General features: G+C 38.6%; 2 pseudogenes; one reads left to right on the top strand and one right to left on the bottom strand.

Annotated features, from left to right (window-relative positions):
* Nucleotides 1-18,875, top strand: part of LOC116866370 — a 46,465-nt pseudogene that overhangs the window by 14,898 nt on the left and 12,692 nt on the right.
* Nucleotides 14,330-14,473, bottom strand: LOC116866448 (annotated as a pseudogene).

Raw genomic sequence — 18,875 nt, 5'->3', positions numbered from 1 at the left:
TGCCCGAGGCAAGATACCTCCTACTTCCATTCTTTCAGCTGGGGCAGAGTCTGCCCTATGCCTGAAGCCAGTGAGGGAGCAGTTAAGTGGGCATAACTTCTCGTTGAACTATTAGGAAGCTCACCCTTCATGGTTCAATCCAGCTTCTGTTTGACAGGAACTGTTAACACCCCACCCCATATGCCACACCCCTCTCTATCTAAGCTTACCTGCCTGTGGATGTAGCAAAAATTTGCATCTGCCTTCCTCACACCTCCTGCATCTTTGTTTCTTCACAGGAAGCCTTTCTCCGGCTCCACAACTGCTCTTAGTACTACTGGAATCAGAAATGCAGAGTCAACACCATCTTCAGCTAGTGGAACCAGCTTCCCTATTCCCTGGTGGGACAATTCTAAGGTGGGTTCCACACAGTTTTTCAGCAGGCCCCCTCAGGGATTGAGTTCACTGATACATATTTTACTGGCTTTTTTTTTTTTTTAATTCTTTCTTTCTCGTTTTTAATTCACAAATTTTTTTTTTAAAGATTTTATTTATTTATTTGACAGACAGAGATCACAAGTAGGCAGAGAGGCAGGCAGAGAGAGAGAGGTGGAAGCAGGCTCCCTGCTGAGCAGAGAGCCCAACGCGGGGCTCGATCCCAGGATCCTGGGATCATGACCGGAGCCGAAGGCAGAGGCCTTAACCCACTGAGCCACCCAGGCGCCCCTAATTCACAAATTTTTTTAAAAAAATATTTTGTTTATTTATTTGAGAGACAGTCAGAGAGAGCATGAGAGAGGAGAAGGTGAGGGAGAAGCAGACTCCCCATGGAGCAGGGAGCCCGATGCAGGACTCCACCCCAGGACCTGGGGACCATGACCCGAGCCGAAGGCAGTCGCCCAACCCACTGAACCACCCAGGCGCCCTTAATTCACAAATTAAAAAAAATTGTAATAATTAGATACGATATTTTTTTTGGTGTTTATCAGCCATTACTACTTCTTATTTTAGAAAATACCTTTCATAGTTTTTTAGTAGGCAAGAAATAAAAAATAAACCAGAACAAATGCTAAAATTCTTCTTTGGCTCACAGAAAAAAATGTATTCATTTAAACACTTATAAAGCTTTGCAAACTGAAATCAAAATGATACGGTGAAATATAAAAACACAAAAATCCCCTCTTCAGCCAACCTAAGATTTACTCTTCTTCTTCTGGCAGAGTCTAGTATTTATAGTCTATATTTCTTTTAAAGAAGAGAATAAATTCCCATGAAATGCCTCTTACCACAATCGTTACTACCAAGTGTCCTGTAAAATTTCTGGGTTTCTGTGCTGCCAACAGACTTCTTAGGTAAAGTCCAGTGTTACTGAAGAAACCGTCCTTTAGTGAAGCAGCCACAGGCAGCTTAAGTAAGAGGGAGCAAGTGCTTGACTTGAACTAACAAAAATTACCTGAATAACTTCTGGCAGTTATTTTTGAATTATAAAGACCTGACCAGAAGGTTAAGGCACTAAAAAGGTTTCTCTAGGAGAATCCTCAAGGAAAATATTGTCCCCAGGTGAATGCCAGTTTTTGAAAACACTGAGCAGTCTGAATCTGATTACTGGGATCCAAATTCTGTCAACCCCACCCTCCCATCCCAGCCAGTGACTTGGCCTAGTGGTTTCCCCACTCTTAGGAGATCCTAAGATGGGTATTGTAGGGTATGTCTTAGCCGTTATTGAGACAAAGCCTGTGTTCGGCTCATTACCCCGGTGATGATTCTGCCAGACTCAGCTGGATCCCATTGAAAGGTAGCGGATGTGGCTGCACTTATGAAATTGACCCCTAGAAAAGACTTCTTACTGAAAGTAACTTTTCTTGTACTAAACAGCACATGGATGGTGCTCAAGAAATAAAACAGCACTCTCTGAAAGGACTGAAAGACTCAGAGAGCATCAGGAAGAATAGCTTTGGGTCCATTTTCATAGGTAGATAGAGGACTTTAGTGTATAGTTGTACACCACATATTTCAGCAATATTTGCCAGAGGCCTGTCTGGGTTATTGGGAAAGGTCCCCAATAGTTGAAAATAGAGGGTTAAGCACTTGAGCATGGCATCTGACAGACATGGATTGAATTCCAATTCTACCACTCACCAAGGGAAGGCCCTTTGGTGAACTGCTCAACCATTTTGTTTATTTCATTCATTCATATCGAATGGGGACCAAAGATGTTAAAACCTCATAGACTTTTTATAAGGATCAAAAGAGAAAATATATGTGAATGTTAACACAGTGCTTTGCAAGTTGAATTGTAACACTGCTTTGCTATCAGCTTATATCCATTTATGAAGATTGTCATTTGGTTACTTTAAACTATAGACTTTTAAGTACCAAGAGAGACATGTGAGTGACTCAACTTCTTGAGAAAAATTACAGAAATAAATATTTTGCTTGCCTCTTTGGACATAGCAAGTGATAAATCTCGGCTTGTGAATCACCATTCTGGAGTCCCCTATAGGACGGAAAAACCAGGCTTAGCAACAATCGAAGCAGCAATTTACAAAGCTTCCTTGTAGAGAGGGTGGTTCTTGTTTCTTCCTAGGAGTCAGTGACCAACCATGAACAAAAGTCCTCAGAAATTAAAAATAATAACATTAGTGATTAAAAGAAACAAGCAACAGAGGTAACACAAATTGGTTCTGAGTCAAACTGATAGGGATGGATCCTGAAAATTCTTATACTTTTATTTCATTATTTTGAAGTTTTTGTGTTTCCTTTTGAAGAGTCTTCCTTGATGTGGTGAGGGAACAAGGAAGATATGGTAGGAGGGCAAAATGAGGGGGGGATCTACAAATGAAATTGTAAGTTTCTTTTAAATGATTATCATCTGTGTTGCAAAAGGAATTAGGTAAAGCTGATACTTGTTGCTGATCTCCCTCTAAATTGGGAGAGCAGAACTGCCCAGATTTCTTTGCTTTGTCTTGGAGTCATTTGTCTACATGAACACTGTAAGAGTAATTCTTTCTGCAAATTACTAGTTGTTTTTTCTTTTAGCTATCTTTTTGATGACGATGATGATGATAATGATGACATCAGATTTTACCTTTAGAGACAGTGTGAGTGTTACAAGTTAGGTTGATGTCTCTGAGCCTTTGTTTGTAAATGACAATGCCAGTCCAAATGATCTCAAACAGCACTAACATATCTGTACTTTATTGACACGTATCAAGAGAGGCTCATTTTGTTTATGTATCTATCACTGAATTTCCTAATAGTCATTTGGTTCTATAATGGTCAAAAGACCAGCGTAAGGGAAATGTCAAGATGATTTAAGTGGAACCATACTATACCATAGTTTAGCATAAAGAAAAGTGTGTGTGTGTGTGTGTGTGTGTGTGTGTGTTATTGGTCAGACCACAGTCTGACAAATGCCCACATAAAATGAAAGCTCTTTATAAATTTGTTAACTGATTTTGCTGGTAAGAATCTTTTTACATAATACCAAAAAGACTTTTATGGAATTAAAATCAATTCTCCTGCTTACATTTGCATGTGAACTTTCAACCACATAAATGAAAATTACTTTTATGTGTATCTGGAAATGGAAAGAGGTCTTTAATATTGAAGCAGCCATGAATTTCACCTTCAGGATATTTAAAATTCCAATTAAAATGTAAATTATGAATAGTTTGAAAACTGAAGCTTCTTAAGAATCAGTTCTTTGAATTAAAATATTGAGTGCTTGAATAAAGTGGAAAATATACTGCACACTTAAAATGATTTCTTCTTAAGGTTCACAGAGATTTACAAGTGTGAAATAATGTACAAAAGCATTAGCTCTTGTTATTTATGACAATTCAGTTAAGGAAAAGTAAAAGAATAGTCTTCAGGACATCTTTTTTAAAAATTAAAGTTCTTCAATTATTGATATTATGAGTTTCAGTTAAGTGCCATATGTTGGGGTTAAGCTTTTAACCTTTCTTGTAATGCAAGTAAATCCTAGAGGAACATGGGGGCAAAGGAAAAGTGTGTCAGCTGGGATGTGTAATAGTGACAGGGGAACAAAAGATGTGAAGCTAGTTAGAGAGGAAAGATCCAGGAAACTGAAACTTCCTTGTTGCCCCTCCTAAATTTTTCCAAGACTTAATGCCTCATGTCCAGAACAATCTTGATCCCCATGAGAGTACACCTCTGAATACCATTTGCTTGAGGGCTAACTCCTATACCTCTTAAAGAGGGGTATTTGAAACTGTAGAATATGTAAATGGAATGATGGCAAGAAAGTGTCATTTCCCGAAGTGTGAATATGTCCTAGGCACTATAAAAATGTAATAAATGATAACTCTCCAGCAGAACATTTCATTAAGACTTGTACTCTTTTGTACCATTTTGTCCCCTGGTGTTTTCCACCAGGGACCTACAGGAGGAAAGAATTTAAAAAATTAAAGTGTGATTCAAATAATGTTATAATCACTAGCAGAAATAATACTCTAAAATATCAGTATGATGTTAGATATTCCAAAGGCATATGAAAAATCAAAATTTGTTGGAGTTTTAGTAATAATTACATATGTTGTCAATTGAAGTAGATAAAAAAAAAATAGCACCAGAAACCACCACCACCTCCCTTTTGTAGGTCAGTGCTCACTGCTGAGTGTGCTGTAATTATGTACACTAAATGAGCTACAGCTTGAGCTAATAATACCATACTGAGTACTAGAAAGCTGTAATTATACAACTACATAATGTATGCTTGGCAAGATTTTCAGTATTGGAGAACCTACTGTCAAATAGCATCTGGCAGAGTTAAAAGTCCAAGTTGGAGGTTAGAATAATTGGTCTAGACCGAACAAATGCAGGTTACTGTGGCTCAAGCAGAGTAAGTCATATGCCTATTAGATAAACCCAGTGATAATGAATACATCTAGAAATAGTGCAAAGTCTTAAATCATATAATCAAATTACTTTAAAACACGAAGCATTTTCAAGACCGAACACCTACTACACACCTATGTACCGTGCTGGGTGCAAGAAATTTTAAAACAAACAAACAAAACAGGAGAGGAAGAGATAATTTCTGACTGCTCAAACTTATGACATAGGGTGAATCTGTGTTTTCATAGAGATATATACAAGGTAGAATGAGTTAGCAATACAATTGACAGCTCTGCTCCCTTTAATGATGACCTTCATTAAGTCACTACTCTACTGTTCCGTTTCAAAAATATTTCCATTAGGGGCGCCTGGGTGGCTCAGTGGGTTAAACCTCTGCTTTCGGCTCAGGTCATGGTCTCAGGGTCCTGGGATCGAGCCCCACATCGGGCTCTCTGCTCTACGGGGAGCCTGCTTCCTCCTCTCTCTCTCTGCCTACTTGTAATTTCTGTCTGTCAAATAAATAAATAAATAAAATCTTTAAAAAATATATATATATATTTCCATTAAACCTCATGTTCTCATGTTTCCTGTTAGAATTACAGGATAACCATCATAAAGATAGTTCTGTTATGATTTTCTCCTTCCTTGCTAACCATTATATTTTACTTCCGAGTCCTACTCTACAAAGGGCAGCTAAGATTATCCCATTGTTACAAATTTGTCTGTCTGTCCCACTTAATGGATACAGAGAAGTCTGTTCTCTTTCATAAGAGCTAGTCTTAGAGTTTCTTTTTAGGCCTTAGCTCTGAATTTAATATAACTTACAAAAAGCTTCATGTAGAAATCCAATTCATGCTGTTTAAAATACATATGCCTGGGGGTACCTGGCTACTCAATCAGTACAGCATGTGACTCTTGATCTCAGGGTTTTAAGTTCAAGTCTCATGGTGGGCATGTAGCTTACTTTTAAAAACCCAATTTTTTATTTTTTAAAAAGTTTTTTTATAATTATTTTTATTAACATATAATATATTCTTTGCTCCAGGGATACAGGTCTGTGAATCGTCAGGCTTACACACTTCACAGCACTCATCATATCACATACCCTTCCCAATGTCTATAACCCAACCACCCTCTCCATACCCCACCAGCAACACTCAGTTTGTTTTGTGAGGTTAAGAGTCTCTTACGGTTTGTCTCCCTCCTGATCCCACCTTGTTTCATTTTTTCCTTCCCTATCCCACAAGTTCCCCACTCTGCCTCTCAAATTCCTCATATCAGGGACATCATATAATTGTTTTTCTCTGACTGACTTATTTCGCTCAGCACAATACCCTCTAGTTTCATCCACATCATTGCAAATGGCAAGATTTTGTTTCTTTTGATGGCTGCATAGTATTCCATTGTGTGTGTGTGTGTGTGTGTGTGTGTGTGTGTGTATACCACATCTTCTTTTTCCATTCATCTGTTGATGGACATTTAGGTTCTTTCCATAGTTTGGCTATTGTGGATATTGCTGTTGTAAACATTGGGGTGCACATGCGCCTTTGGATCACTACATTTGTATCTTTAGGGTAAATACTGAGTAGTGCAATTTCTGGGTCATAGAGCAGCTCTATTTTCAACTTTTTGAGGAATCTCCATGCTGTTTTCCAGAGTGGCTGCACCAGCTTGCATTCCCAACAACAGTGTAGGAGAGTTCCCCTTTCTCTGCATCCTCTCCAATGTCTGTCATTTCCTGACTTGTTTATTTTAGCAGTTCTGACTGGTGTGAGGTGGTATCTCATTGTGGTTTTGATTCGTATTTCCCTGATGCCAAGTAATATGGAGCATCACTTTTTCATGTGTCTATTGGCCATCTGGATGTCTTCTTTGCAAAAAAGTCTGTTCATGTCCTCTGCCCATTTCTTGATTGGATTATTTGTTCTTTGGGTGTTGAGTTTGGTAAGTTCTTTATAGATTTTGGATACTAGCTTTTTATCTGATATGTCGTTTGTGAATATCTTCTCCCATTCTGTCAGTTGTCTTTTGGTTTTGTTGACTCTTTCCTTTGCTGTGCAAAAGCTTTTGATCTTGATGAGGTCCCAATAGTTCATTTTTGCCCTTGCTTCCCTTGCCTTTGGCGATGTTCCAGGAAGAAGTTGCTGCGGCTGAAGTCGAAGAGGTTGCTGCCTGTGTTCTCCTCAAGGATTTTGATGGATTCCTTTCTCACATTGAGGTCTTTCATCCATTTTGAGTCTATTTTTGTGTGTGGTATAAGGAAATGGTCTAATTTCATTTTTCTGCATGTGGCTGTCCAGTTTTCCCAACACCAGTTGTTGAAGAGACTGTCTTTTTTCCATTGGACATTCTTTCCTGCTTTTTCAAAGATTAGTTGACCATAGAGTTGGGGGTATATTTCTGGGCACTCTATACTGTTCCATTGATCTATGTGTCTGTTTTTGTGGCAGTACCATACTATCTTGATGATTACAGCTTTGTAATAGAGCTTGAAGTCTGGGATTGTGATGCCACCACTTTGGCTTTCTTTTTTAACATTCCTTTGGCTCCTCGGGGTCTTTTCTGGTTCCATATAAATTTGAGGATTATTTGTTCCATTTCTTTGAAAAAAATGGATGGTATTTTGATAGGGATTGCATTAAATGTGTAGATTGCTTTAGGGAACATAGGTATTTTCACAATATTTGTTCTTCCAATCCATGAGCATGGAACATTTTCCCATTTCCTTGTGTCTTCCTCTATTTCTTTCATGAGTACTTTGTAGTTTTCTAAGTACAGATTCTTTGCCTCTTTGGTTAGGTTTATTCCTAGGTATATTATTGTTTTGGGTGCAATTGTAAATGGGATTGGCTCCTTAACTTCTCTTTCTTCTGTCTAGTTGTTGGTGTATAGAAATGCAACTGATTTCTGAGCATTGATTTTATATCCTGACACTTTACTGAATTCCTGTACAAGTTCTAGCAGTTTTGGAGTGGAGTCTCTTGGGTTTTCCACATGAAGCATCATATCATCTGCAAAGAGTGAAAGTTTGACTTTGCTCATTCGGATGCCTTTAATTTCTTTATGTTGTCTGATTGCTGAGGCTAGGACTTCTAGTACTATGTTGAATAACAGTGGTGATAGTGGACATCCGTGCTGTGTTCCTGATCTTAGCAGAAAAGCTCTCAGTTTTTTCCCATTGAGAATGATATTCGCTGTGAGTTTTTCATAGATGGCTCTGATGATATTGAAGTATGTAGCCTCTAGCCCTACACTTTGAAGAGTTTTGTTCAAGAAAGGATGCTGTACTTTGTCAAATGCTTTTTCAGCATCTATTGAGAGTATCATATGGTTCTTGTTCTTTCTTTTATTAATGTATTGAATCACATTGACTGATTTGCAGATGTTGAACCAACCTTGCAGTCCAAGAATAAATCCCACGTGGTCGTGGTGAATAATCCTTTTAATGTACTGTTGGAGCCTATTGGCTAGTATTTTGGTGAGAATTTTTGCATCTGTGTTCATCAAAGATACTGGTCTGTAATTCTCTTTTTTGATGGGGTCTTTGTCTGGTTTTGGGATCAAGGTAATGCTGGCCTCATAAAATGAGTTTGGAAGTTTTTCTTCCATTTCTATTTTTTGGAACAGTTTCAGGAGAATAGGTATTCATTCTTCTTTAAATGTTAGAATTCCCCTGCGAAGCCATCTGGCCCTGGGCTCTTGTATGTTGGGAGATTTTTGATGACTGCTTCAATCTCCATACTGGTTATGGGTCTGTTCAGGTTTTCTTTTTTTTTTTTTTTTTATTTTATTCATTTATTTGACAGACAGAAATCACAAGTAGGCAGAGAGGCAGGCAGAGAGAGAGGAAGGGAAGCAGGCTCCCCGCTGAACAGAGAGCCGGATGTGGGGCTCGATCCCAGGACCCTGGGATCATGACCTGGGCCAAAGGCAGAGGCTTAACCCACTGAGCCACCCAGGTGCCCCTGTTCAGGTTTTCTATTTCTTTCTGGTTCAGTTGTGGTAGTTTATATGTCTCTAGGAATGCATCCATTTCTTACAGATTGTCAAATTTGCTGGCGTAGAGTTGCTCATAATATGTTCTTATAATTGTTTGTATTTCTTTGGTGTTGGTAGTGATCTCCCCTCTCTCATTCATGCTTTTATTAATTTAGGTCCTTTCTCTTTTCTTTTTGATAAGTCTAGCCAGATTTATCAATCTTATTAATTCTTTCAAAGAACCAGCTCCCAGTTTCGTTGAGTAGTTCTATTGTTCTTTTGGTTTCTATTTCATTGATTTCTGCTCTGATCTTTATGATTTCTCTTCTCCTGCTGGGTTTAGGCTTTCTTTGTTGTTATTTCTCCAGCTCCTTTAGGTGCAGGGTTAGATTGTGTACTTGAGACCTTTCTTGTTTCTTGAAAAAGGCTTGTATGGCTATATACTTTCCTCTCAGGATTGCCTTTGCTGTGTCCCACAGATTGTGAACAGTTGTGTTTTCATCATCATTTGTTTCCATGAATTTTTTCAATTCCTCTTTAATTTCCTGGTTGACCCATTCATTCTTGAGTAGGATGCTCTTTAGCCTTCATGTATTTGAGTCTTTCCAACTTTTGTCTTGTAATTGAGTTCTAGCTTCAGAGCATTGTGGTCTGAAAATATGCAGAGAATGATCCCAATCTTTTGGTACTGGGTGAGACCTGATTTGTGACCCAGGATATGATCTATTCTGGAGAACGTTCCATGTGCACTAGAGAAGAATGTATATTCTGTTGCTTTGGGGTGGAATGTTCTGAATATATCTGTGATGTCCATCTGGTCCAGTGTGTCATTTAAAGCCTTTATTTCCTTGTTGATCTTTTGCTTGGATGATCTGTCCATTTCAGTGAGGGGGTGTTAAAGTCCCCTACTATTATTGTATTTTTGTTGATGTATTTCTTTGATTTTGTTATTAATTGGTTTATATAGTTGGCTGCTCCCGTGTTAGAGGCATATATATTTAAAATTGTTACATCTTCTTGTTGGACAGACCCTTTAAGTATGGTATTGTGTCCTTCCTCTTATTACAGTCTTTGGCTTAAAATCGAATGTATATGATATAAGGATTGCCACCCCAGCTTTCTTTTGAAGTCCATTAGTATGGTTAATTATTTTCCACCCCCTCGCTTTCAATCTGGAGGTGTCTTTGGGTCTAAAATGAGTTTCTTTTAGATAGCCTATTGATGGCTTCTTTTTAAATCCATTCTGATACCTTGTGTCTTTTAATTAATTATGGCATTTAGCCCATTTACATTCTGGGTAACTGTTGAAAGATACGAATTTACTGCCATTGTATTACCTGTAAGGTGACTGGTACTGTATACTGTCTCTGTTCCTTTGTGGTCCACTACTTTTAGGCTGTGTTTGCTTAGAGGACACCTTTCAATATTTCCTGTAGGGCTGGTTTGGTGTTTGCAAATTCTTTTAATTTTTGTTTGTCCTGGAATCTTTTTATCTCTCCTTCTATTTTCAATGATAGCCTAGCTGGATATACTATTCTTGGCTGCATATTTTTCTCATTTAGTGCTCTGAATATATCATGCCAGTTCTTTCTGGCCTGCCAGATCTCTGTGCATAAGTCTGCTGCCAATCTAATATTTCTACCATTGTGTGTTAAAGACTTTTTGTCTTGAGCTGCTTTCAGGATTTTTTCTTTGTTGCTAATACTAGTAAGTTTTACTATTAGATGATGGGGTGTGGACCTATTTTTATTGATTTTGAGGGGGGTTCTCTGTGCCTCCTGGATTTTGATGCTTCTTTCCTTTACCATATTGGGGAAATTCTCTATTATAATTTGCCCCAATATACCTTCTGCCCTCTCTCTCTTTCTTCTTCTTCTGGAATCCCAATTATTCTAATATTGTTTCATCTTATAGTATCACTTATCTCTCGAATTTTCCCCTCATGGTCCAGTAGTTGGTAGTCTCTCTTTTGCTCAGCTTCTTTATTCCCTGTCTTCTGGTCTCCTATATCACTAATTCTCTCTTCTGCTTCATTTATCCTAGAAGTAAGAGCCTCCATTTTTTTATTGCACCTTATTAATACCTTTTATTGATTTCAGCTTGGTTAGATTTTAGTTCTTTTATTTCTCCAGAAAGGGATTTTATTTTTACACACAGGGTTTCTCTAATATCTTCCATGCCTTTTTTGAGACCTGCTAGAACTTTGATAATTATCATTCTGAACTCTGGATCTGACATACTACCAATGTCTGTATCGATTAGGTCACTAGCCATCAGTACTATCTCTTGTTCTTTTTTTTTTTTTTTTTTTTTTTTGTGGTGGTGAGTTTTTCTGCCTTGTCACTTTAACCAGATAAGAATATATGAATGAGAGAATAAAATAGTAAAAGGGTAGCAAGGGCCCCAGAAAAATGTACGCTAACCAAGTCAGAAGAGACCCCAAACTGGAGGGAGAAGAATGGGGGTAGAAAGAAATTTAAAAAATTTCTGGTGAGTAGAACAGAGCCATCCACTTGATTTTGGGTGTATTTTGGTTTCTTAGAAGAAACTACCTCCCAAAATTTTAAAGAAAGGAAAAAATATATATATATAAATATATATGTAAAAGTAATGATAAACATGATGAAGGGATAGAATATGACTGTAAAGATGAAATTTGAAAAAGTTCTAAAAAAGGAATTGATAAGATAAGTTGGTTGACTAAAGAAAGTAGAAAAAAAAAAAAGGAGGATAGAATGTGCTCAGGCTGGAGACTAGAACAAAGCCCTGTGCTATATTTAGGGTACATTTTGATCTATTTGAAGAAATTGTATCCCAAAAATTTAAAAAAAAACCAAAACCCTATATGTATACAAAAAATAATAAATACAATGAAGGATAAAATATGACTATAATAATGAAGGTTTAAAAAGATTTTTTTAGAAAAATTGTTATTTTTCTAACATTGTTAAAATAAACTAGTTAAAATTGTTAAGATAAACTAGTTAAAAAACATTAATAGATGAAAGAGGAAAAGTTAAAAAAATTAGAATAATAAAAAAATAAAATTAAAAAATTAATTTAACTTTGAAAGACTAAAGAATTGTGGGAAGAAAGCCATGAATTCCATGCATTGCTTTCCCCTACCTCTGGAGCTCCACTGTTCTCCTTGATCAGTGAGCTTGGTCTTGATCAGTTCTTGCTGATCTTCTTGGGGAGGGGCCTGTTGTAGTGATTCTCAAATGTCTTTGCCTGAGGCAGAATTGCCCTGCCCTTGACAGGGGCCAGGCTAAGAAATCTGCTCGGATTTGCTCCTGGGAGTTTTTTTCCCTGAACACTTTCTGTAGAGCTCTGGAGGATGTGAATGAAAATGGTGACCTCCCAATCTCCAGCTCCTAGGAGCTGAGAGCTTGTGGCCCCACTCCTCAGTGTGTCCTCAGAGAAAAGGGGTGAATCACACCCATCTCCCTGGTCTCCAGCCATGCTCTGGGCTCACCGGCCTGTGACCAAGCATTTCAGTCTCTGGCAGGTGTCCAATCCCAGCAGATACTGCCTGCTGCTTCTCCAGAGGAGGAAGGTGAATCTCCCTGGTGAATCACCAATTTTGAGATCTCTGCTCAAAGAACAGTGGTCTGACTGTGCCGTGAATCATGGTTTAAGGTAACCCCGAGCTGGAGCTCACTCCTCAGCTCTGTCTCTGTAGTCGGCTTCCCTGCTACAATACCTGGCAGCTCTGCCACACTCAGACACCCCTGATCTTTCAGTGACCCCGAGGGCCCTGAGACCATACTGGCCCCATGAGGGGTCCACCCCCGCTTAGCCTCTGGAGTGATGTCCATCAGTGGAGCAGACATCTAAAAGTTCTGATTTTGTCCTCCACTGCTCCACTGCTTGCCAGGAGACGGTCCCTACCCCTCTTGGTCTATCTTCCCGTGGGTTGGGATTCACTTCTCTGCACGTCCTACCTTTCAGAAAGTGGTCAATTTTCTGTTTCTAGAATTGATGCTCCTCTTCTTTTCGATCTCCTGTTGAGTTTTTAGGTGTTCGGCATGGTTTGATAACTATTTAGCTGAATTCCTGTGACCTGATGTCATTTCAGTCTGCTACTCCTCCACCATCTTGCCTCTAAATTATAAAGTTTTTATTTATTTAATCGAAAGAATGAGCGAGTGAGAGAGAGCACTGGGCAGGGATGGAGGATTGTGAGGGAGTGGAGACAGAAGGAGAAGGAGAAGCAGCCTCCCCACTAAGCCAAGAATCTTATCCAAGCCTGGAACCCAGGACCCTGGGATCATGATCTGAGTTGAAGGCAGACACTACAGACTGAGCCACCTAGGTGCCCCCAAACCCCAATTTTTAAAAATTAAAACACACATGCTTAAATTTTGCCAAGTGCTACACATTTATTCTGGTAGAAACTACTTGTTGGTCCAAATATTTCTTGGCTTTTTTAAATGAGGAAGAAATTTTCAGTCCAGTTGATATGATAGTTTTCAGAAATTTCTTTCTAAAGGCATCTAGTTTTATTGTGACTATTTTGGGAAATTTCCAGATTCTACAGACATGTGTTTGAAACTTTGTCCAAGTTTGTTACAATGGAACATTATTTTATTCTGTAACTATTGTTTGATTTAGGGAATGGTGTGTATATTTTGATGCAACTAATTTCTTGAAGCTCTTATCAAGCAATAAGTTTGGATCATCAGGAGAAAAGGATCACTTTGACTTAGCCATTTTTGATAGTTCATCATTTAGAAAACTACCCAAGATATTTTCTCCTCCTATAAATATATGCTTAATTCTTTTCTTCATTGTGAGTACTGGTAAGATGTTCAGAGTTATTAAATATGGTTATTCAAAGAAACCCATAGAATATTGATTACTACTCTACTCACTGAAATAAAGCAGTACAAGTGCTTCTAACCTTTTATAACATAAAACATTCCTGAAATTCATAATTATTTAGGACAAAAAGGACTGAGCATCTGAATAAGGAAGCTAAAAGTAATTATAGGTATTTATTAGATAGAACTGAATAAGCTGATCATTGCAAATGCAAAGCAGAAATTACCTGTGTCATTAAATAGACTAGCTGATTTTTAAAAGATTATATATTTATTTATTTGTCATAGAGAGAAAGAGCACAAGCAGGGGAAGCAGCAGGCAGGGCAGGCAGAGCAAACAGAGCAGGCAAGGGAGGAGCAGACTCCCAGCTGAGCTAGGAACTGGATGTGGGATTCAATCCTAGGACCCTGGGATCATGATCTGAGCCAAAGGCAGTTGCTTAACTGACTGAGCCACCCAGGCATCCCAGACCAGCTAGTCTTTATAGTGTGCTCCACAGGATTCAATTCTCCATTCTACTTGTTACATATAGATTACTAGATTATTGGTTTCTCCCCATCTGCTTCAGAGAAAGTATCAATTTTTCTTTTCTCTTTTTCTTTCTTCGTTTTTTCTCTTTCTTTCTTTCTTTCTTTCATTCTTCTTCCCTTTTATTTTATTTTATTTTTTTTTGATGTGGTGGCATAGGGAGGGGAGAGCACTAATGCAGTCCCCCACTACCACAAATTGTGTAAAGTTTCCCCACATTTGGGGAAATCACAGGCGTCAGCACATCCAGAGTGCAATGGATAAGATTTGCCCTGAGAAATTCACTCCCCTGCCAGCTAAGTATCTCCTCTTTTTTTTTTTTTAAAGATTTTATTTATTTATTTGACAGACAGAGATCTCAAGTAGGTGGAGAGGCAGGAAGAGAGAGAGAGGAGGAAGTGGGCTTCCCGCTGAGCAGAGAGCCTATGCGGGGCTCCATCCCCGGACCCTGGGACCATGACCTGAGCCAAAGGCAGAGGCTTTAACCCACTGAGCCACCCAGTCGCCCCTACTCTTTTTTTTTTTCCGGATAAAATAATCCCAGCTGAGTCAACAGAAAGACTCTAGATCTAATAAGAGATTTCATAAGAATGCCAGATATAAGATCTATTTTAAAAAAATCAGTAATGTTCCTCTGCATCAGCAATAGCTAACTAAATTCTATGATGCCGTTCCTAATAACAATCAAAACTCTAAACTATGAATTTAACTGAATAAACAATGTATATGATCTCTATGGAGAAGAAGTTTTAAATTTGTTAAGGGCATAAAGGTCTTAAATAAATGGAGTGTTGGGGCACCTGGGTGCCTCAGTGGATTAAAGCCTCTGCCTTCAGCTCAGGTCATAATCCCAGGGTCCTGGGATCAAACCCCGCATCAGGCTCTCTGTTTAGCGGGGAGCCTGCTTCCTCCTCTCTCTGACTGCCTCTCTGCCTACTTGTAATCTCTGTCTGTCAAATGGATAAATAAAATCTTTAAAATAAATAAATAAATAAATGGAGTGTTATACCATGGTCATGGAATGGATGACAACAGGGTAAAATGTCAGTTTTCCAAAACTAATCTGTAAATTTAATTCAATCCCAATGAAAATTCTAGTAGGACTTTTTGTAGTAGGTCTTTAAAAAAACGAATTCAAGACACTTATTCTGCGATGTGTAAGAAGACTAAATATATTATGAAACTTTAAAGTGATTTTGAAAAAGGATCAGAAGTGGCTCACTGCAGGTATCAGACAACTGATATGTGCAGATGGAGAAAGGATTGATAAAACATTTAACAGATGATATTAGGAAAGTCTCATAGAGAAAAGTAATACTGGATTCTTAGCTTATAGCAGTGCTTCTCAACCCTTTTTGCATTGTTGTCTACTTAAGAAACTTAAAAAAAAATTTTTTAAGACCCTTTCCCCTAATTTTCTACCCTTTCCAATGAAATTTTAATACCACAAATATTTTATATATCTATATTTGTTTATATCCCCTGAGAGGGTGAAATTTAGTTGGATTAATGTTCTAAATGGACACTGTAAATTTGAAATGTTAATGATAAAGGTAAAAAAGAGATACACAGATTATTTGTCTGACTTTGGGGTGTGGAAGAACTTTTTTTTTTTTAAAAAGATTTTATTTATTTATTTGAGAGGCAGACAAGAGAGAGAGTGGTAGAAGCAGGCTCCCTGCCAAGCAGAGGGCCCGATGTGGGGCTCGATCCCAGGACCCTGAGATCATGACCTGAGCTGAAGGCAGAAGCTTTAACCCACTGAGCCACCCAGGCACACCTGGAAGAGCTTCTTAAACCAACTCCCCAAAGCACAAACTCTAAGATAAAAAAGAAATGGATGGAAAATACATTAGAATTAAAGACTTTGTTTGCTTCATTGAAAGATATAATAGGGAGAGTTCATATACAGATCACAGATTGGAAAAGGATATTTGAAATAAGGTCAATAAGGGATAAATATCTACAATGAGGAAGACATCTTGCTAATTATAAGAAAATGGTAAACCCAGGATGTGTGGGTGGCTCAGTCGGTTAAGCATCTGCCTTCATTCAGCTCACGTCATGATTCCAAGGTCCTGACATCAAGTCCTACATCAGGCTTCTTGCTCAGCCAGGAGCCTGCTTCTCCCTCTGCCTGTCAGTCCCGCTGCTTGGAATGTCATGCTATCTCTCTAGTCAAATAAATAAATAAAATCTTAAAAAGAGAGAGAGAGAAAAGAAAATGGTAAATCCAAGAGAAAAATGGGTGAAGGATATGCAGATGGCATTTGCATAAGGGGAGACACTAAGAAACACCTGGGTGGCTCAGTCAGTTAAGTGTCTGCCTTCGGCTCAGGTCATGATCTCAGGATCCTGGGATTGAGTCTCACATCGGGCTCCTTGCTTAGCGGGAAGTCTGTTTCTCCCTCCACCTGCTGTTCCCCCTGCTTGTGTTCTCCCTTTCTCTCTGACAAATAAATAAATGAAATCTTAAAAAAAAAAAAAAGGAAGACACTAACAACGAACATATGAAATGATATTCATTTCAACTTCAAAAATAATCGGAAAATAGAGGTTTAGATCATTGAAGGAGAAGTCATGGAACCAAAAGGCCACTGTAGTGAAGGATCATCAATACACTGGTTTCTTCAGAAATCTTCAGAAAATGAGAGGTTTGTAAATGATTGCAACAATAATGGGTTATCTGGGGGCACCTGGGTGGCTCAGTGGGTTAAAGCCTCTGCCTTCGGCTCAGGTCATGATCCCAGGATCCTGGGATTAAGCCCCACATCGGTGGTCTCTGCTCAGTGGGGAGCCTGCTTCCTCCTCTCTCTCTCTGCCTGCCTCTCTGCCTACTTGTGATCTGTCAAATAAATAAATAAAAATCTTAAAAAACAAAAACAAAAACAAAGCAATTTTGTTAAAAAAAAAAAGAATGGGTTATCTGATATTATAAGCTTCATAGAGGGGTATTTAAGAAAGAAAGAGAAAATTGCATAGAAGGAGGTTTGGAAGACAATCTCCAAGGATCTCTTGAATTTTGCATATCTTGTGAGCAGACTGCTTTTGTTCTGGACTATCTTTTCAAGGATGTTCTTTTTTTTTTTTTTTTTTTAAGATTTTATTTATTTATTTGACAGAGAGAAATCACAAGTAGGCAGAGGCAGGCAGAGAGAGAGGAGGAAGCAGGCTTCCTGCTGAGCAGAGAGCCCGATGTGGGGCTTGATTTCAGGACCCTGGGATCATGACCTGAGCCGAAGGCAGAGGCCTTAACCCACTGAACCACCCAGGTGCCCTTTTTTTTTTTTTTTTTAAGATTTTATTTATTTAATTGGGAGAGAGAGAAAGAATGCACAGAAGCAGGGGGGGAGGGCAGAGGGAGAGGCAAGTTCCCTATTGAGCGGGAGCCTGATGCAGTACTCTTATACCCAGGACCTTGAGATCGTGACCTCAGCTGAAGGCAGACACTTAAGGACTGAGCCATCCAGGCATCCCTCAAGGATGTTCTTATTGTGAACAGTTTTGGAAGACTGATAACAAAAGACAGGTTTGTTTACTGTCCATTATAATGAAAATAATGTCTCCCTATTTGGCAAAGATCAGGAAGGCTTCTTATCCATTTTAAAAGATTTGTGTTGCCTAAGCTCAGGGCTCCTCTCCTGTAATGTAAGTCGGGTAAAATCTTAGTCTCTTACAATTCTTGACATGAACATTCTTAGACACCTCCAAGCCCGGTGGAAAAAGTTATGTAGGCCAGAGAAAAAACCTCACAGGTATGTGGGATTAGCTCTGTTGGTCTATCTATATAGATAGGTAGACTGTAGTGAGTGTGGTGAGGTAATGAGTGGGAATCTTTTCAAATGCATAGGACTCTGGGAACTCATCTTCATTCCTGGAGCGCAGGGTGCTGTCTTCCTTTGGGCATATTCAGGACATACTCACTATTGACAATGAAACTGTAAAGGTCGGGAGAATGGGGGTCTTATCTAAATCATGTGGAACTCTGGGTTCTAGTTAGTTCTTTCACATAATTACTTTATATAATTTGGAATTTATAAATTACAAATATGCAAAATAGTGCTATATATTTTACAAGGTATAGACATATGTAAGGACATATATTGTTTGTACTTTAGGATAGATTCTTATGCTGGTGAGGGGAATAAGGGTGGGAATCAACAATTAAAGAGGGAAATGAAACAAAATGAAATAAGAGGGGGCACTTGCCCAGACTGATGATAGCAGTATGCCATGATTAAGTAAGTTCTTGCTACCTTAGGTTCAAAACCAAAACCAACAAAGTATAGATTTAATCACTTTCCACCAAGCAACTTGGAATGGTCTCAAACATGAGAACCCTGATTCCAACTTCAATTTGAATTGTTTTCATTCTTTTTTTTTTTTTAATTTTTCAGCTCTGTAAACTTTTTATGATGTTACCTCAAATGCTCTAGGCCTTTGACTTTCTGCTCTCTCTAAAGGACTTTCTATCAAACATGTCCCTCAGTTTCATGAATGTTTATTACCTCAGGATAAGATCCTCCTTGTCCTTCAGGGACCAACCACTCTGCCCCACCCTACATAGCTGGCACTGTGGCCAGGCTGTAGAGGACCTATAAGTGGAACCACCAGTACATGGAAAGTATTTTGGATAAGCAGGGGGTCTCAGAATTGGTTGGAGCTATAAAATCTCTTAGGGTTACTGTGAGCAAGTTTTTCTGGAA

Source organism: Lontra canadensis, unplaced genomic scaffold (assembly GCF_010015895.1).
Source record: "Lontra canadensis isolate GAN:19392208 unplaced genomic scaffold, GSC_riverotter_1.0 scaffold9, whole genome shotgun sequence".
NCBI lineage: Eukaryota > Metazoa > Chordata > Mammalia > Carnivora > Mustelidae > Lontra > Lontra canadensis.
Note: the sequence above shows the minus strand (reverse complement) of the source record. Positions and strands in the feature narration are given on the sequence as shown.